Consider the following 19,082-nt stretch of genomic DNA (forward strand, 5'->3'; position numbering starts at 1 on the left):
CAGCCTATTTCAATTAAGTGTTTATCTTTGGAGTTTCTCATCATGGGGTAAATTATGACATTTTTAGCAGTCAGGGGTCGAAGCGAAAAATTGCACCAGTCCAAACTAAATCACAGCTTATTTTCTTCCTTTCTAATTTCTCTAATCTTCAGCTGACTTGGAAGAATATTACTGCTATGTATTAGTCCTTGGACAAAGCAAGGAATTTTTGCAAATATAATTGCTTTCTCTCCTCTTTAGTCCTGCCTTCTCTTAGTCCTTTCTTTTTCTTTTTGCCAAATTTGCTCTCTTTTATTTTTATTGTTGTTTAATCAAGTAGATCTTTAGTTATCCTGAAGCTTCTCCTCTGATATTCGTGGTAAGTGGTAATGTTCCCTGACTTCCCCCCTCCTACATAAGCCCTGCCTATCCCAAGATCTGGACTATCTCAGAAAAAGGATGCAGATCATATCACCATATCCCTGGTCAGTGTCTCAGTGACCAGACTCAGATTCACTGAACCACATATGCACAGGGGTTGTTCTGAAGCATCTGCTCGATGTCACTCCATTTTCCATCTGCTACAGCCTGCCACATACCTGCATCGTCATCCTCTGGGTTTGGTTTCTGTTGTCCCTGTGCTCCTCGACTTGGTGTAGGTGGACATTTTGGTTTCCCTGGTTCTTACCATTATCGTTACTCAGAGTGTAGGTTTTAGGGCCCAACCTGCAAATCTATTGGACTTTCCCCTTTTTTGACACTCTGGGAAACAATTAGAGACATAAGTAACCCCAGATCTTTCCCCAGTGCCATATTATTTTATTATTATCGGGCCTGCCACATGCTTTGGGATTGGGAGGGTAGAGTTGGGTAAAGTATCAAACATTTTGGCTTCGATTCAGAGTGTCATTTCTTCATATGGAGTGCTGGCCCACATCTGCATATTCTAAAGTCACTGTGTCATCTTTCTTTTTCCAATGAGACTTCAGCATTTAGGATTTGCATCTTCTACACACAAAGATCTCAATGACCAGGGTCCTGGCAATGGATGCCCATCCTTCTCTTTCATAGGACTTGTACTTGGAGCCAGTAGATGTACCAGGTAATTCTCTGAACTGACATAATATCTGTGATCATACACATCTGGCTCTGCCTCTGATAATGTTCAAGGGTTAGGTAAGAGCCAGAAGTCTTACCCATACCAGAAGGTGAATTTGTGGCAACAGATCAAGATGTGATAGGTTTAAAAGGATGTCTTTATTAATAACCAAGGTGACTTACTCCTTTGTTAGTTGATAGGAAATGATTTAGCAAGCATGAGTAGAATAACACATATTACCAACTCACAGTTTTAGGGATTCCATAGGCAATATCAAGCCCTTGGTGTTAAGGTGTGCTCATTGCTATCAGTATCTTCAACAAGCAAATGCTGTATACAGTGAACTCTGTGATTCACTAAAGATGGAAAATGTTAGAAAATACACTTCTTTGTGTCTAAGAGAGACCACTGTAGACTCAGAGGATAGAAACTACCATATAACACTTTTGGACATTGACTATATGTTACAAAGGCAGTGACTATATGTTACATACATTAGATTAGTAACATCTAATATATGTTACTATATATTAGAACAGAGGCAGCCAAATTAGAACTTTACCCAAGGACATGACTGAATTCATGTGTCTGTGACCCATACAGTTTCATGTTTGTTTGTTTGTTTTTTTAAGATTTCTTTATCTATGCTTACAAGAAATGGTGTACAGGCCAGAGGTGCAGGGTGCTTGAGAGGATTCACCAGAGAAGAGTGGGGAACCGAACAAGCAGATTTGACTGAAATGCACTGCTTAGGGGAACAGCAGGCAAGACAGGAGAGGTCTGCTGCACCATGTGGTTCCCTGGCCAGGGATCAAACTCATGCTGCAGTGGCTGCAGATAGCTTCATAACCCCTTGAGACTTAACCCCTTGAGCCACAGGGAGGCCCAGCTGTTCCATGGGCTTTCACATTTGCTTTAGTTCTCTGCTGTCATTCTCTTGAAATTTTTAATAATATAATCTTTGCACTTGTGTTTTATAAGTGAAGTCAAAGAGACAATGCAGCATGCACATGAGCACAGGATAGATAGTGGCATGAATGTCTGTCTGCCCCTGATGCCCCATTCACACATGAGATTAACTATGAGCAGGGAATTTGGAGGACTCACAATGGGAGAAAGGGAGACTCAAAGCAAACACAAGGTAGGTGTTGCTTCTATGACTAAGCAACAGAGAAGGAATGCTAATATCACCAAGAAGCCAAGCTTTCCATTCCACCAGAATTTGCTTCAAACTTAGAACACAGAAAGTAGGCATGGTGTTCTAAGAAACACAATCAAGGAGTAATACTGTAGCTTTCTTGCTCCACACACTCCTGTGTGTTAGCCAACCATTTCTGCCGAAAGTGACGATAAGGAAAGAAATGAAACAGTAAGGCAACCCATATTTCTTTTCCTTTTAGTCCTCCTTACTCTTCAGCAAGCAGAAAGTATGTATTGATAGAATGCATGTACATAAAAATTGTAATAAAAACAGTTGAGTTAGTTTTGTTCAATATTTTCATGACTTTGGTAACAGAATATATATATATATACAAATTATAAAATAAAAATGATGTAATTTTGTTAATTCTGTCTATAATTTAAAGACTTTATTTCTACATTTAAATCTGGCATTGTACAATATAAAGACGAACATATTAATAATGAAAAAATTGATTTTGATTTACTTAAATGACATTAAATAGCAAATTTTTAAAATGACAATTCAAGAGAATTATCACAGTAGAAGCAAAAAAGCTTCATAATTGAATATGTTTAATGGCATTTATTTCCTGTCTTTTGAACAGGTTATCCTCATTTTCATTTGTCATTGGGTACCACAGATTATGTTGAAATTGTATGATGTTTTGATGGAAAGATAAAACCTGTCAAAGCTAAGAGCCTCTATTGGAAATGCTACCTTTCTGCCCTGAAATTGATTTCCTAGATTTGGTTCGTCAGTACCAAAAGGAAAGTGTGAAAACTCAAAAGCATTTGGTCAATTGATTCCAAGCTTAAAATGTTAAACCTGCCCCTGATAGTTGATAAATTATGAGTTTTCTATCTTTGTGCATATCCTGTGCTTTTTAAATTTTTTTTAAAGATTTATTTATTTATTCATACAAGCACTGGATACAGTCAGAAGCATGGGAGGGTGAGAGAATTCACCAGAGTCAGAGCGGGGAACAGAACAGGCAGACTGACGAAGTACACTGCTGAGGGGAGCTTCGGGCGGCAGGAGAGGTCTGCGTGCCATGTGGGACTCTCGCCCAGCAGCCGAGGATTGAACCGGCACTGCAGAGGCTGTGGGCAGCTTCGCAACCCAGCGATCAACCACTGTGCCACCGGGGAGGCCCTGCTTTTTAATTTTTATATACATTCAACTCTCAAATCCTCATCTGTAATTGACTTGGTGTCAGGTATAGGATCAGCAAAATTTATTTTTAATGCTACATATGACCTTAATTATCTTTTAAATATATTTAAATTCCTGATTTCTATTTACAAGCTCCTTAAAAACATTTCTTTCAACTTCCATCCACTTCTATTCCCTCGCTGTCCACATGCATGAACGCTGCCGATATTCTATTCCTTTCCATTGTTCCATCCTAGCAACTGTCTAAGTTCCAAATTAGCAACTGTCTAAAAGTCTCCTTTATAGAACTTCCCTCTTTTACCTCTGATGTCTCATTCACCACCCTTTCTGGAACAATCTCACATACAACCATGTGATTACTCTTATTTCTCTCTTCTCCCATTTTGAAAAATGAAGATTTTTGAGTTGTACTCCACTTCACCTTGAATAGAGATCCTCCAAAAAAAAAAAAAAAAAAAAAGTGGAAGAACTTTACAACTACAAAGTATTCTACATACTTTGAGAGAGCATAGTTATTAGTCATTTTAATTATATTATTATACTTGCTTAAGGCTTACTATATGTCAAGCTGTGTTCTAAACCTTTATATGGTTTAATTTATTTATATTCTCACAACAACACAGAGCAGTTAAGTAACTTGTTAAACAGCATTCCCTGTGCATTACCTTCCTAAGGAGAGGTACCAGAAAGGTTCATATCATGCATAACTATGCAATAATACTCATCAATTACCATGCATTTAAGAAGATCCTACTTCCATATGCTCAGGAGAAAGGAGAAAGCTGAACCCAAAAAGCTCCGTATAGAGAATTGTCTGCCAGAAAAATCCACCCACTGTTTGCTTCTATGGTTTTGTCTGGTTGATTTTGTTTCTTAATTTTGGAGTACAGACTTTTCTATGGGAAGTCAGATTTCACTTTGATTTTCCACCCGAGACTGGATCGTGGAGAACATACATGCCTTTGCTTTCTCCCACAGATGCTTATTGGAGCTGCATGACCACCAGCCTACGAGACTGCACTGCAATGCACTTGGAACTTCCTAGCAGGACCACCCAGAAGTTGCAGCTGGTGCTGAGTATGGTGGCTGCCTGTTTACATGAGAATGTGAGCTGAAGGAAGTGGACAGTACCTGCTTTCTGCTGTCAGCCAAAGTCTCCATTCTGTGGAAAGATCTGGTGTATAATCTAGAAATATTCATAGGTTTTACACTCTATTTTCCAGACAAGGGGGTGTTCCCTTCCCAGAATTGGGGCCGAAAGGAGCTTCTCAGAGAGTTGGCAGCTGCCCCCCGTCTGGCAGAGCCAACTGTAGGCCTGGGAACATGGGTCAGACAGACTCTAAATGTGCAGATTCTCAGATAGAACACAGTAAAAGAGCCATTTTCTCATACAAAGACTTTCCGTTGAATCATATCCTATGCATTATCTCAGGCTTCTCAGAGAGGAACAGCCCTGAACTTGTAAGGGGAAAAAAGTCCTTAAAACCCTTGTCCTTATGTTTTGTGTATAACCAAGTTCAGGCCTAGCCACCCAGGAGGGCATTTGTCAATAGCCACAGAAAGTTTTTCTGCCCAGATGAACACCAGTGTTGAGGAAAGCTGACATGCAGGGAAGGGGTACTGTGGAAACGAGGAAGAGTTTTATAGAGCTGTTAGCAAAGCCTTTATCATAGACTTTAGGTAAGAGATTTTCTTTTGCTGAACAGGTTATTTTACCACTATGTTTTTGTAAATCAAATCATTCTTTACAATTTTGTTTTGGAGCTCTATAGAGGACTCACAATTGAAATTTCTGGGGGGCTCCCTGGTGGCGCAAGGGGTTAAGCACAGCAGTATGAAGCTATCGCAGCTTCTGCAGTGTAAGTTCGATTCCCCGGCCAGCCAGAGACGAACCCACATGACACAGCAGACCTACTGACTTGCCTGCTGCTCCCCTTAGCAGTGTGTTTCAGTCAGTCTGCCTGTTCTGTTCCCCACTCTGTCTCTGATGGATCCTCTTGATGTAGTTTTTTGAGTCAGTGGGTTTGGAGTGCAGGGTCCTTGGGGTCACTCTGGGAAAGGTTTCACCAGAGCTCATGTTTCAGCAGCACATGGCGAGTTTCCCAGGTGAGTTTCCTCCATGAGACAGAGATGTTAGTTATATTTAAAGGGCAAGTTTATTAGGGAAAGGGACAGAAGAGTAAAAGACACTTGCATAGACACAAGTGGGCAGGAAGAGCTGCCCCAGAAGGGACAGGTTTGCTGAGAAAGGCCTGCATGATTTGCAGGCGGGCAGCCTTGAGGAGAGTGGCCTCTGCTGAGGGAGGTCAGTGAAGAGAAGTCTTGACATGGTACAGGTCATGGGCAGGCAGGAAGCTTCTGCCCTGCAGAGGGAGAGAGTTGGTGAAAAGGGGCACCTGCATAGTCACAGGTGGGCAGATGGAGTGCTGCCCCAAGCCTGTGCAGAAACTGCACTGATAAAGTCTTCTTCTCTTTGGGAGGGGCTCACCTCTCATGAACCTTTGGGTTAGTTGCTGATTTTGGGTAACTATGTAGAATCTGAAAGGGACAGAAGCTTCCACAATGGGCTCAATCTCCATATCTTTACCTTTGGGGTCTGTTGGGCTCAATCTCCATATCTTTACCCTTGGGCCTGTGCTCTAGACCCTCCCTATAGCAGTGTGATACCTGCTTGGATCTTATGCTTTGTAATCTAGGCATTGGTGCCTAAGGATCTTGGTTTCCATAGCTGTGTTAATGGCTCTGCTAATCTAGTCTACCCCCACCTCCTTGTGTGAGCCAGGTTTATTCCTGTTCTCCATCACTCTCAGTGGCCCCCCCCCCACCTCTGGCCTGTACCCCAGTTCTTTTTTTAACATTTATCATTTTTTTACCCTTTTTTGACAATATTTGCTTTCCCCACCCCCTGAGATTGAATCCCCCTAGAATTTACTTCCCCAAGGCACCCATGCACCATCACCACAGTCCCCTGTGCTCCTCCCTCCCTCTCACCCCTCTCCAGTACCCCAGTTCTTGTATGCATAAATAAATAAATCTTTAAAAAAAAAAAAAGAAAGAGTTTCTGATTACTTCCACTATTAATTCAGATTTTCAAAGAGAAGCTGCTTTCAAGGCACCTTGTATTAAAGTTTTGTCCCTTTAAGGAGGCCACCCCACACCTCCTCAGTCCATACTGCAAAGGGTCATGAAAAGGAGAGTGTTAAAGAGCAACCCTGATATAAAATGGGGTTGCCTAACTGTGGGTCCTCATCCACTTGCTTAAAGGGGACTTATTATGCTAAACTGCAGACATACACAAAAGGTTGATGAAAGATTTGTTTACAAGGGAAGGGAAAATGGGGAAATGAATAACTCAGGGGGAAAAAGAGGGAGATAAGTTCGTAAATGTGTCCTACCCATTTCGCTGACCTGGAATCCCAATGACCTGCTGTGCTGGTGAAAAACTTAGCACATTTCGTGGCCAAGAGGGCAACCCCTGGCCACATGGCCAGTTAAGTACTCAAACGGAGATCCTAGTTGCTTAACCCCGTCCTCAGGTTCTTGCAACCTTCCCTTTGGTGATCATGGGATTTGTAGTTCCCAGTGTCATGGGTGGAATCCACAAAGCCTGTATGGAGTTTGCTCAGGACATCCTGTCCCCCTAACAAAAGAAGAAGGCAAGCCCAGAGAGACAGACAGGGCCAACTGATGGGCTGTTCCTCCATTAGTAGGCATCATATACCTTTTTTTTTTTTTGAGACTGAGTTTTGAGAAAAGGAAAAGCAAATTGTAAAGTACTGAAGTAGTACTATATGGCAGTATTTCCTCTCAAATAGCCCCACTAACCAATGGGTAAGAAGGTAATAGTTTTACAATGTATTGTTTCATCTACTCTTTATATGTAGAGTTGCCATAGTTAGCAAATTAAAATCTAGTTAATATCTAGTTAAATTTGTCTTTCAGATAAGCAACACATTTTTCAGTATATGTATATCTCATACAACATTTGGGATATACTTACACTAAAAATATAGTTTTCTGATAGTCATTGTTAAAAGGGTATCCTATATTTTATCTGGCAACCCTATTTACAATAATCCTAAAAATGGAGGGCAAGAATAAAAAGACTGGAAAGGAGGTGCCCCAAGACCAGAACCTGACTCACACAAGAAGGTGGGTGTAGAGGGGAATAACATGACCATTAACCCAGCTGTAGAGGTCGTGGCCCTTAGGGCCAGCCAGTGCCTTATCACAAGGCATGATACCCAAACAGGATCAGACTGCTATAGGGATGGAGCACAGACCTAGGGGTAAAGATTTGGAGATTGGGCCCACCCTGGAATCTCTAGTCCCTTCCTGGTTTTGCCTAATTATCCAAAATCAGCAACAAGCAGGCCACTCCACGGAGGAGTGACCCCTCCCAAAGAGAAAAGGACCAAATGAGCACAATTTCTGCACAGGCTCGGGACAGCACTCCCACTGCCCACCTGTGACGACCCAGGTGCTTCTTTCACCAAATGTCTCCCTATGCAGGGCAGCAGCCTCCTGACTGCCCATGACCTGTACCATGCCGCGGCTTCTCTTCACTGACCTCCTTAGCAGAGGCAGCTCTCCTCAAAGCGCCCACTTGCAACCATGCAGGCTTCTTAGCAGCTCTTCCTGCATGCTCGTGTCTATGCAAGTGTCTTTTACTCTTGTGTCCCTTTCCCTAATAAACCTGCCCTTTATATATAACTAATGTCTCTGTCTCGTGGAGAAACTCACCTGGGAAACTCGCCATGTGTCACTGAAAGGGGAGCTCTAGTGAAACCTCTCCCTGAGTGAACCCAAGGACCCCGCACTCCAAACCCACAGACTCCACAAAATGACATCACTAAGAAGAAATTATTTCATTTTTATAATTAAAGAATCTGTGACTCAGAGACATTAGGAAATTTGCCCAAGATGGTAAGTAATGGCAGAGTTGGGATAAAAATCTGGTTTCTTTTAATCCGAAATCCTATACTGTCAGCAATTGTACCATATAGTCTCCTCCTCCTAGCTAATAAACAAAATCAAGTTTTATTCAGTTAAATAAGCTGTCTCATAAGAAAGAGATAAGTTCATTTTCAAATAATAAATATTAATGATCTGCATGGTTCAGAATCCTGTATTAGAGTTGGGAAAAAGAAAAGTTGCATGGCCAAGGCCACTGAAGAACCAGAAAGTAGAATGTATTGGAGAAAACATACGAGAGAGAGGGGAGAAAGGAGGATGGGGAAGAGAAGAGGAAAAAAGAGAAGGGGAGGGGAGGGGAGGGGAGGGGAAGCAAATACTGAGAATATTACTAGTCATTTTCAAGTTTTTAAACAAGATCATTGGTGCTATAGTTAATTCTACTTTAAAATCTTGAACTAATGGTGAGTTTTTCTGTAAAGATCTTGGTGCACGGAAGGGTGCTGAGCAACAGAAATCGATGACCAACCACTAAGTTTCCAAAGAGGAAGATTCCTCCTGGTAGGAGATCAGTATCTGTGGGTATCCAGGTTACAGGTGACTGCCAGGCAATGGCGGTGGTGTTCCATTGCTTACCTCACTGATGGCAGGGTGAATTTGGCAAAGCTGTCCAGTGAGGAATCTCCCCCTCCTGTCCCTCAGCACTTTGTGTGAAACCTGCCTAGAGCTGCCAGCTTGTGTGAAGATGATCAAGAAAGATTAAATAGAAGGCAATGAAATCAAGGAAGCAAGTATCAGAAGCTCTAAGAAATTGGAATCATCATAAAATAATATTTGAGTACTTCCTTTGTGTCAGGCATATGTCAGATGTTTTATAAGTATTATTTGTCAACATCACAAGACAACAGTAAGGTAGGAATTATTATCTCTCTCTTACAGGTGAGAATACTGAAGATTAAAAATGGCAAGGGATGTGTTAAAGGTCAGACATTCAGCATCAAGGTCATTCTTCTCTGAATCCCCGCTCCCTGTAGGACACCAAGTGCCTTCCTTAAAACAAAGGGTATTGAGCCCACTTCCCTCCAGACAAGAAGGGAAATTCACCACTAACCAGCAAATAGAAAGAGGAGATGTTTAGGGTGTAAGTGGAAAGAAGCAGGACAGAATCTAATACCATTCTTTCTTATCTCTTAATTGAAGCAGGAGTACACATGCTCGTTTTTTTGTAGCTAACATCAAAAATAGAAATCAACACCGTGCAAATGTATATCTAATAGTATAGCTTACAGTGTAATTCCTTTTTCCTATATCATTTTAAAAAATAGAAAAGATTTGGGGAAAGAAACTTAGAAACGGACAGGGAGAAAGCTTATATTTTGATAGTAAAGATCTTTTTGCAGTTGCAGTTCTGTTTTTGATAAGAAAAAAGCTTTTAAGAATGCTTTTTTATATAGCATTGTATATCTGTATTTACAGTCAATTCCTTCCTTCACTTTGCTTCTCCTATGCTACAATGCTAAGTTCCCCTTCATATTTTCCCAATGGTTAACGTTCTGCTTCTGAAAATTATCCATTAAAATTTTATCAATTTTGTATTTTGGTGAGACAGTATGAGGAAATGCCATTGTGAAATTAGATTTTTCTTTGACATCGGGCGCCCAGTCAGCAATCCAATCCCATGTGTTTCTATTGAGACATTAGGGTTTGATATAATTTTGGGCAGAAAACATTTTAAAAATGAAACAATTGAATTTTCTAGATGGTCTTGGGGACCACTTAGCTTAAGAGAATACACTTCCAAATCAAAAGCCTTTCAATCATTTTAAATATTATTTGGATGATATTTGTTCTGTGTGTAGTAGCAGTTTGAATTTGTATTGAATGTTTGACCGGCTCATGCACACATAGATGATGTATGAAATTATTATTTCATATTTTTCTAGTGTTTGCATTGCAAGTGACATCTGGCTGACAGGAACTTGGAGAAATGGGATACGAAGTGAATGCTGCAGTTACCACAAGCATCATATTTATCAAAAGGTTTAAGGTTGGGCTGTCTTTGTTTAACAGATGAAACTTGGAGCACTGACTGGGAAGCCCTGTGTTTTTGTGTTGAGTACATTTTTTTAACTGAGTTGTTTGGTAAAAGGGTAGTCAGAGAATAAACACTAATTGTATTATTTGTTCTGCTCATGAAACTAAATATGATACATTCTAATTTTAAGAAAACACACTTAAATTGGATTTACTATAATTTCCATACGTTTTGCCGTATTCAAAGAATTTACACATTTCATGTTAGAAAAGCATGCCTATTGAGCACTATTCATCGTTGCTCAGAAAAGGCAATGTGGGAGATAAAAGGCTCAACTGCATTTTTAACTTTATTTTCTAATTTGTAAATGTGCAAAGTTGAAGTAAGATATGCAAAAACATGTAGCACAGTGTCTTCAAGCTCTGAAGCTGCAGAAATACACCCAAATACATATATACATTCTCCTATTCTTCTTTTTCTTATTTTAAGGTCATCTTGCAAATTATTAATTCAGTCATAAGAAATACCATTCTTGTAACAAAAATGTATGAGCGTGGTATGCACTATGGACTAGTCAGGTGCAGAAAATATGCAGAAGAATCCAGTAATACCTGCTCTTAATAAACTCACAGACAGGTAATAGAGAAGAGCAACTAAGTGCATTATAGGGTGAAAGATACTATGATAAAAGTATAGAATCCTTGACTAAGCAGGAGCAAAATGGTGATAGTGTCCTTCTACAAAGACTGGTTGGGAAACAGTGTGGAGTGAAAATCTTTCAGTATATAAGTAAGACTTGCTCATTTCCTGAAATCTGAAAATTTTAGGAAAAGGAAAGCTGGCAAAAATCATCCTTATTATTCTCTAAAGGCAAATACTATCACTCTATTTCTAACATTTCCTTCCAATCTTTTCTCAACAACTTTATTTTTTAGTTTTGAAAGCATTATGATAGTACTGCAAATATACTGCTCCTAGTTAATAAGAAATAATATGCTGTTTTAAAAAACACACATTATTGTTGAGTGCATTTCCATGTCATTTTAAACTCTTCCTATTTGGGGTTATTAATGACTATAAAATAGTCCAACTGACATTCAGTGACTTAAGTTAGTCATTACTCTGTTGGTTTGTTTTCCATCTCCATCAACCAACAACAAATTGATGACTTCTAACAAAAAGAGATTCAAGAGAACAGAGTAATTTCTAGTGTTGAAGATTCCCAGCACTAGAATAGGATATGAAAAAGATAACACTTCACATCTACAACAGTATCATGTGCTTTACATATATTGTTTTGTTTATTGACAAGGATTCCTGATTCAAATATGATAGAGTGGAATTAGACTGTATTCATCCAGAGCTGAGTTCAAATTTAATCCCTAGCGCTGTTCAGCTGTGAGATTTCCAGAAACTGAGTTAATTTCTCTGATCCTCACCTGTCTCATTAATTAGTTAAAGCAGTATTATCATTCATTCATTTAACAACAGTTTATTAAGCTCATATAATGTGTAAAGTATCTTTCTAGGCACTAGGGTTGCAAAAGCAGTATCAGGTTTGTCATGTCTATGAGGAACTTGGAGACTGGTTGCAGAATCAGACATGGAACAGGCCTGATAGGTCTCAGGGGAACACAGATGAGAAAAGAATTCATTCTTCCTGGTAGAGTAACATTTGGTCTGGATCCTAAGTAATGAGGAGGTGGTTTTAACTTGTTCTTTGACAATAGCATTCTTCTGATGCTAATCAAGCCTTCATATGACCAGTTTCCCCTATTTGCTTTTGTCCCTGCCCTGAAGAAGTTCACCAGCTACTTTCTGTTCTAATGCTCAGAAGAATGTGGCTTCTATTTTATGGACTACCCTGCTAATGTATTTAAAAGGTTATTGTGTTCCTTCAGAGGCGATTGGCTTCTGTTAGAGTTCTTCCTACTAAAATCTAACTTTGCAAACAAAGGGTCCTGTTGACCCAGCAAGGGTCACTAAAATGTCTAGGTTTTACAAAAGAACAATGATATTAAGAAATGTATGGACATACTCTGTAATTAGATTTCGATCTGCACACATTAAGTTTCTCCCTGCTAAAAATTCCAAAATCTAAAATTAAAGCTAGAATACTCAGACCTAATGGTAAATTTTCAAGTGATCACAAGTTAGCAATTTAAAATGTTCACACACCGTTAAAGTTGTCATTTGAACCAGAAAGATAATTTTTGCACATTTTTGTCTTCCACTCCCAAAAATTTTCCCCAACATATATCTCAATGGTCACTAAAGGTGGGAAAGCAAATATACTTACAAATTTTACTAGTGAAATCCAATTTTAAAATCAAACAATCTACAATTCCTATCTTCTGTTATGGACCAATAGTGCATCAGTCAGCCACTGCCATAAAACTTTGCATAACAGTTCACCCCACATTCACTGACTTAAAAGATTTACTAGGCCTCTGAGGTTTGAGTTAAATGAAATTTGACTGGCCTAGACTTGTCATGGCCAATGGTGGCTCTGTTCCACCTGTAGCTTATCTTCTTGGGACCTGTGGGTTGGATTAGGCATTATCCATCTCATAATAATGGTAGAAACATAAAAAACCGAGTTCAAATACTTTTCTAATTTCTACTTGTATTACATATGCTAACAGCTTACTGGACAAAGCAGGTTACTGGGCCAAGTCTATGGTCAAGGTTTGGGAGAACACTGCAGGGTTACACAGCAAACATTATAGATACAGGGAGTGGTCAAGAATTGGGACCATTGACAGTCTATTCCAAATGACTATACTACTTTTCCATATGAAAAAATGGAGTTTTAGTTCAATCAGTTTTTATTTTTTAATTACCATTTATTTAAAACCATCTGTATTTCAGGCATGGAGTTATTATCTCATTATCTTCCTGCGATCCTACAGAATGCATTTAAAAACTCCTATTATGCACATGAAGAAATAGAGATTCTAAGATATTGAGTAACTCGCTTAAGCTTTCACGGCTGCTCAGTGACAGTCTGGAGTTCAATTCTGTGGACTCTGAGCTTTCTTTTTTCTCCTTATGCAATGCTGCCTTGATATAAAATTTCAATAGCAAAATTTAAGAACAGGAAGGAATTTTAGAACTCATCTAATCTTATTTGGTAGATGAAAAAACTGAGCCCCAGAGAGACATTTTTTTTTCATATTTTTATCTTACTAATTAGTAGAAAATCCAGGGACTAGAACCTGATTTCTCAATTCTCCATATTCGATGTGTTTTTCTTATTGTACACAGATTTAATGAAAGTTGCAAAGTGCCAGGGACTGTGTTGATCCAGTCCTCTGCTGCTAAAATCATATCCTGATGATTAAAATTATGAGAAAGAGGCACAGAGGGTTAAGTCTCAGCACTATGAAGCTACTGCCAGCCACTGTGACATGAGTTTGATCATCGACCAAGGAGCTAACCCACATGGTGCAGCAGACCTCTCCTGTCCTGCCAGCTGCTCCCCTCAGCAGCATGTTTCAGTTGATCTGCCTGTTCTGCTCCCCATTCTGTCTGTGGTGAATCCTCTCACCGCCCCCCTGCAACTCTGGCCTACCCCCCAGCTTTGTATGCATAAATAAATAAAATAAATCTTTAAAAAATAAAAAATAAAATAAAATTAAGAGAAAGGGAAGGTAATGTGAGTACCCACTATGTGACATAGCAGGTGCCCACATTTTCCTAAAAGTAACCCAAAAAACCGAAACTCGGAACTCCTGCATCAATCTATTTCAACCAAAGCATAAGAGAAATTTTCTCTTTAGCACTGACACAGTCCACATTTCTTGGAGGCCAAGGTGGTCTGGGAGGATATAGTAGCTATGCCGGCAGCTCCCAACTCACTGCTGATGCTGAAGGTGAGCACCTTGCTCACTCGGGCAGCTGCGAAACAGCTCTGAAATCATACAGCTGTGGGCCCCAACTTAATTAGAGCTGACCTTAAGATGGATTTTGCAAAATACTCAAATAGATCTCTCCTTTTGGAAAGTTTTCAGAGTGAGGAAAGGAGAACACAATAAAATGTCTCCAATTTGCCGTCCCTCCCTCTGAGGTCTGCTACCTGCAGCCCCTGGCTTTCCCCAGCACAGAGTTATTATCCCCAGTGGGTCCTACAAGTGAAGAATGATGGAAAACAAGTGAAACGTGGCTCAGAACTACTTGCATGGGGTCAGGACTGCCTTCCCACATTGTCTGGCCCTTTATGGGAGGATCAGGGAGATGTGGAGGAAAGTTGGAGGCAAATCCAGCTGGATATGGAGGTATTGGTCATATGGCATTTCCCTCAAGAAAAGGACAGTATAACTTGCATCTCAGCTAGGGCTAACATATAGTAGTTGCTGGATAAATATTTGTTGGCTAGATGGAGATCGAATGAATGGCCATCTCCTTGTCTAGTTATGTTAAGGAAATTCTGTTTGCCTAGGTATAGTATTAGGATGATGGTTCAGGCACAGTGTTCAGCCATTCAACCAATATACATGAGTGTTTGCTGTGTTCCTGGCATTGAGGATGCAAAAGTTACCAAAACCATATATAATTCCTACCCTCGTGGAAATCAGAGCCTGATGAGACAAGTTGGACATGAATTTTGAATCCTGGCTCTGCTGCTTATTAGCGTTTAGTGGACAGGCAATTTATATCTTGTTCTCTTGGTTTCCTCGTATGTTAAAAAAATACATAATAATATTACCCAATTCAATTATTATATATATAAATACATAAATTACATAGACTATTGTCTAACTTTTAAATGCATTATGTAAATGTTTGTGACTATCATATACCTCTGTATTGATTAAATGTGATGATGATGCTGACACATATTAGGAACTTCATAAGCGGTTGCTATTATTATTGCCCTTTATGAGTAGCTTTAACCTTAGAGTGATTCCAAAGCTGATGTGCAGGGAGTGAGATGGATGGAAAATGGTGTTAAGTCGCAGTTAACTAAAAATCTAACCTGTTTTCTAATTCAGGCAGACACTTTGAGCAACACACATTCTGTATAACAGTTTTTTTTTAACATAAAATATAATTTCTATTTTATTTTCCCCCAAGGACAGTTTTTCTTTAGTCCTTAAAGATTCAGCTCCTGGGGCCTCCCTGGTGGCGCAAGGGGTTAAGACGCAGCCTATGAAGCTGTCTGCAGCCTCTGCAGCCTGAATTCAATTCCCAGCTGGCCAGGGAGCAACCCACATGGTGCAGCAGACCTCTCCTGACTTGCCCGCTGCTCCCCTCAGCAGTGTACTTTGGTCAAACTGCCTGTTTTTTCCCCACTTTGTCTCTGGTGAATCCTCTCACCCCCCACACTTCTGGCCTGTACCCCAGCTCTGGTATGCATAAATAAATAAATCTTTAAAAAATAAAAATATTCAGCTCCTTCGCATGGGCTCTGGAGGAAGCTGCCGGGTAGCACTGGCAGGTTTGAGTGGGGCAGGGGTGTTTCAGTCTTCCTGGCTGCGTGGGGAAAATTCCTAACAGCCTGGCTGTGACTGACACAGCTCATGCCCTCATGTATTTCCACATGCAACTTGGGAATCGTGTGTGTAGGCAATGAAGGTGCTCTCTTCAAATATGTCCCTGATGCCTGCAGCCTCCACTGTGTTTCCAAGGACAAACTTTGTGTGTGTGTGTTAGTTAGAACTGGGGTGTAGTCCAGAAGTTCAGGGACTGAGAGAATTCACCAGAGAGAGAGCGAGGAGCAGAACAGGCAGATCTACTGAAATAGACTGCTGAGGGGAGCAGCAGGCGAGACAGGAGAGGTCTGCTGCGCCATTTGTGGGTTAGCTCCCTGTAATAATGCCAAGACTTAACCCCTAACCACCAGGGAGGCCCCCAAATACAAACTTTTTAACAGCTTTGTCCTGGGGCACACATTGGGCACAGTGGTACAGTTGATAGGCTGCTGCCCTTCCTGGCACGAACATTGTTCTTTCTTTTCTGGGTCATCTTGGAAGCAAAGACTTGAGAGGGGCCTTTATAGCAGTTTTAAGGGCACCTTTATTTAGCAGAAGTTGTGCCTGTGCCACTAAATTAATCTTCCTAAAAGGTGAAATTTACTATTCCGGATTCCTTTTCATCTTAGGGCCAAAATTATTTTACTTAACCCTGCTAGAATATAACTGAAGGAATTTCCCAGAAAGATCAGGCAAAGATGCTACACCTCTGTGTGGAGAGGCGGGGCAGCTCCCTTTTCCTCTTGAGGGATTCTTTGCTATCCTTCACAGCCTGTCCACATCTGTAGAATGATGTATTTTCCTTCACACTTATGTTCCTTTCCTATATCAAGTGTTTCTCACTCTGCATTGCCCTGCTCCTTTGGATCCAATGAAACCATTAGATATCTGCCATTAATCACTCTTAATTTTACTCCCTCCTTCCTTTCCCTCTGGACTTCTACTAGGGCCTCTCCTCCTGTACATAATCACTCCAACCTGTTATTTTTTCTTCTCTGTGGGTTTCTCTCTCCATTTAAATAGCTCACTCATAAACAGCATCATTGAGACTCAAGATAAGTAGATGTACAAGAGCCTCTGCACTTGAAGCTTCCCATCTGGGTAAATCCTCATCCTCCACTGAAGCATGTCTAAGACTTCAGCTTCCACAGCCCTCTTCAGCAGCAAAGAAGCGTCTGCTCCTCCTTTCCCTCAGATTGCACACCCCACCGGAGGAGGATGTGGCTTTCTCAGAACCACACCCAGGCCTCCAGGCAGCTACCCGGCAGCCGCTCCCCCAGCATACACCTGTTGGTGTCCGAGCAGGAGGGTGGTGTGGGGATGGGAGGAGGAGGAGGTGGACACTGAGAACATTAGAAGGCACATTTTAAGGGCCACAGTATAAAAGAGTGACTTAGTTACAATCAGCACAAATAAGCAAGATTCTAAAGAGTTGCTCTCCATGTTCACAGGAGACAGAGGAGAAAAGAAAGTGGTTTTATCTTTCAGCAAAAGAGTTTTACTAAATATATAGAGAAGAATCACTTGACAGTGGAGGTGAATAATCCCAGAAACAAACAGCCAAGACCCTGAAAGCTATATTATAAAATGACAGATAATTATTTATTTTAAATGGTTTAGAAAAAGACTTTCCTGGAGATGAGGATACGATTAGGGTATGGTTGGAGTGACAAACACATATGACCTTAGAACTGGAAGGGAGGTCAAGGACCCGCACCATCTGTTTCACAGAAGGAACAGAATACATTTATTCAAGGTTGCAAGGTAAGTGTTTGATAGTCCAGGCTTTCTAACTCCAAGCCCAGCGCTCTTAAAGGAGCCTCAAATTAACTAGGGATTATATCCCACTTGGAGATTTTTTTCTTTAGAAGAAGGAATGGGAGGAAGAGGAAGATAAAAACAAACAAAAAGCTAGGTGGTTGATTTTCTATTATGGATCCTGGTAAATCCAGTATTTGAGAGGAAGTATTCTCGCTTCCTGGGGAGAAGGAACTGCTGACAGTAACAGGTAACCATGAACCCCAAAGCTGAATACTAAATCAGTGTCTGTGAGGACTTGCAGTGATCTCTTCATTTTGTTGAAAGGACTAAGTTCCATAGGCAGAGACAGAGCTGTGCTGAACAGCGACACTTACCATTTGCTCCTCCAAACACATTCTGTGGGAGGGCGTGGGATTTCACAGCAGTGAGAGCAAAACTATTCACAGCAGTACCATATGCTCCCCACCATCAGGAGCGGCGGTACTGGTCACTGGGCTTGGCAGGCAAATCAAGTGAATGGAAATTCTGAAGACCACAGTAGGAGTTTTCTCTTTGTGGGTTTTGGATGGTGAAGTCTTCAATCTGTTCCACAGGCAGAAATCAGAGTGCAAAATAATTCCACACAAACCATGTGTATGTATGTATATGTTGTGTGCCTGAGAAAGTGCTTGAGTATGTATTACTTTTAGATAAGTTAAGGGGAAACAGAGGTTGGCACTGTCCTACAGAGGCAGGAGGTCAAACACTGAATGTGGTGGGGGTAGAGTAAAAGATGGACAAGGATTATTTTTGTATATATCCCATGGTTTCAGTAAGATGAAAGAGAATTTTTCTCTAAGAAAAAAGTAAGATTGAGAAGAATTTCTCAAATGCCAAGACCATTTAATAGCAGAATTACAACTCACGATAAATGCAGCACTTTTAAAGCTTGTCCTTTCTCTGTTATTAACTTTGTTCTTTCAGTTGTGCCAGAGAAAGCACAAGAGATAGAAATTGGCAGAAATATGGGACTGAAGAACAGAAATTCAACTCAAATGAAAATACCGTGAAAACCTCTAGTTAAAAAAAAGTCTTTTGTTTAATGGCACAACTTTCATCATCAAGAAAAGGTTTATTTGAATTAAAAGTAAAATTTAGAACAGTCTATTATCTAATCATTAGTAATTCTGCACACGTGTGGGCTATTTTCTATTTCCAAAGTGGTTTGCAATCATTAGTTAATCCACTCAGCATGCTCAGTCTAAATTGTGTTATATGCATATACTAGATAAGGATGTTTGTTGGTGAGAGACGGCGTGACACAGCGGGCTGAGTAATGGACTGGTAACTCAGAGGCTCCAACTTCTCATCTTTACCTCCCGGTTAGTCTGCACTGGGAGCCGGGCCCATACCAAAACAAGGATTCTACTTGTTTAAAAAAAATAAATACTTACATTATATAAAATATCTTTTCCAGCAATTATT

The sequence above is a fragment of the Talpa occidentalis genome, unplaced genomic scaffold (assembly GCF_014898055.3).
Source record: "Talpa occidentalis isolate TD23 unplaced genomic scaffold, MPIMG_talOcc4v2.1 talOcc4.9, whole genome shotgun sequence".
Classification (NCBI taxonomy): Eukaryota; Metazoa; Chordata; class Mammalia; order Eulipotyphla; family Talpidae; genus Talpa; species Talpa occidentalis.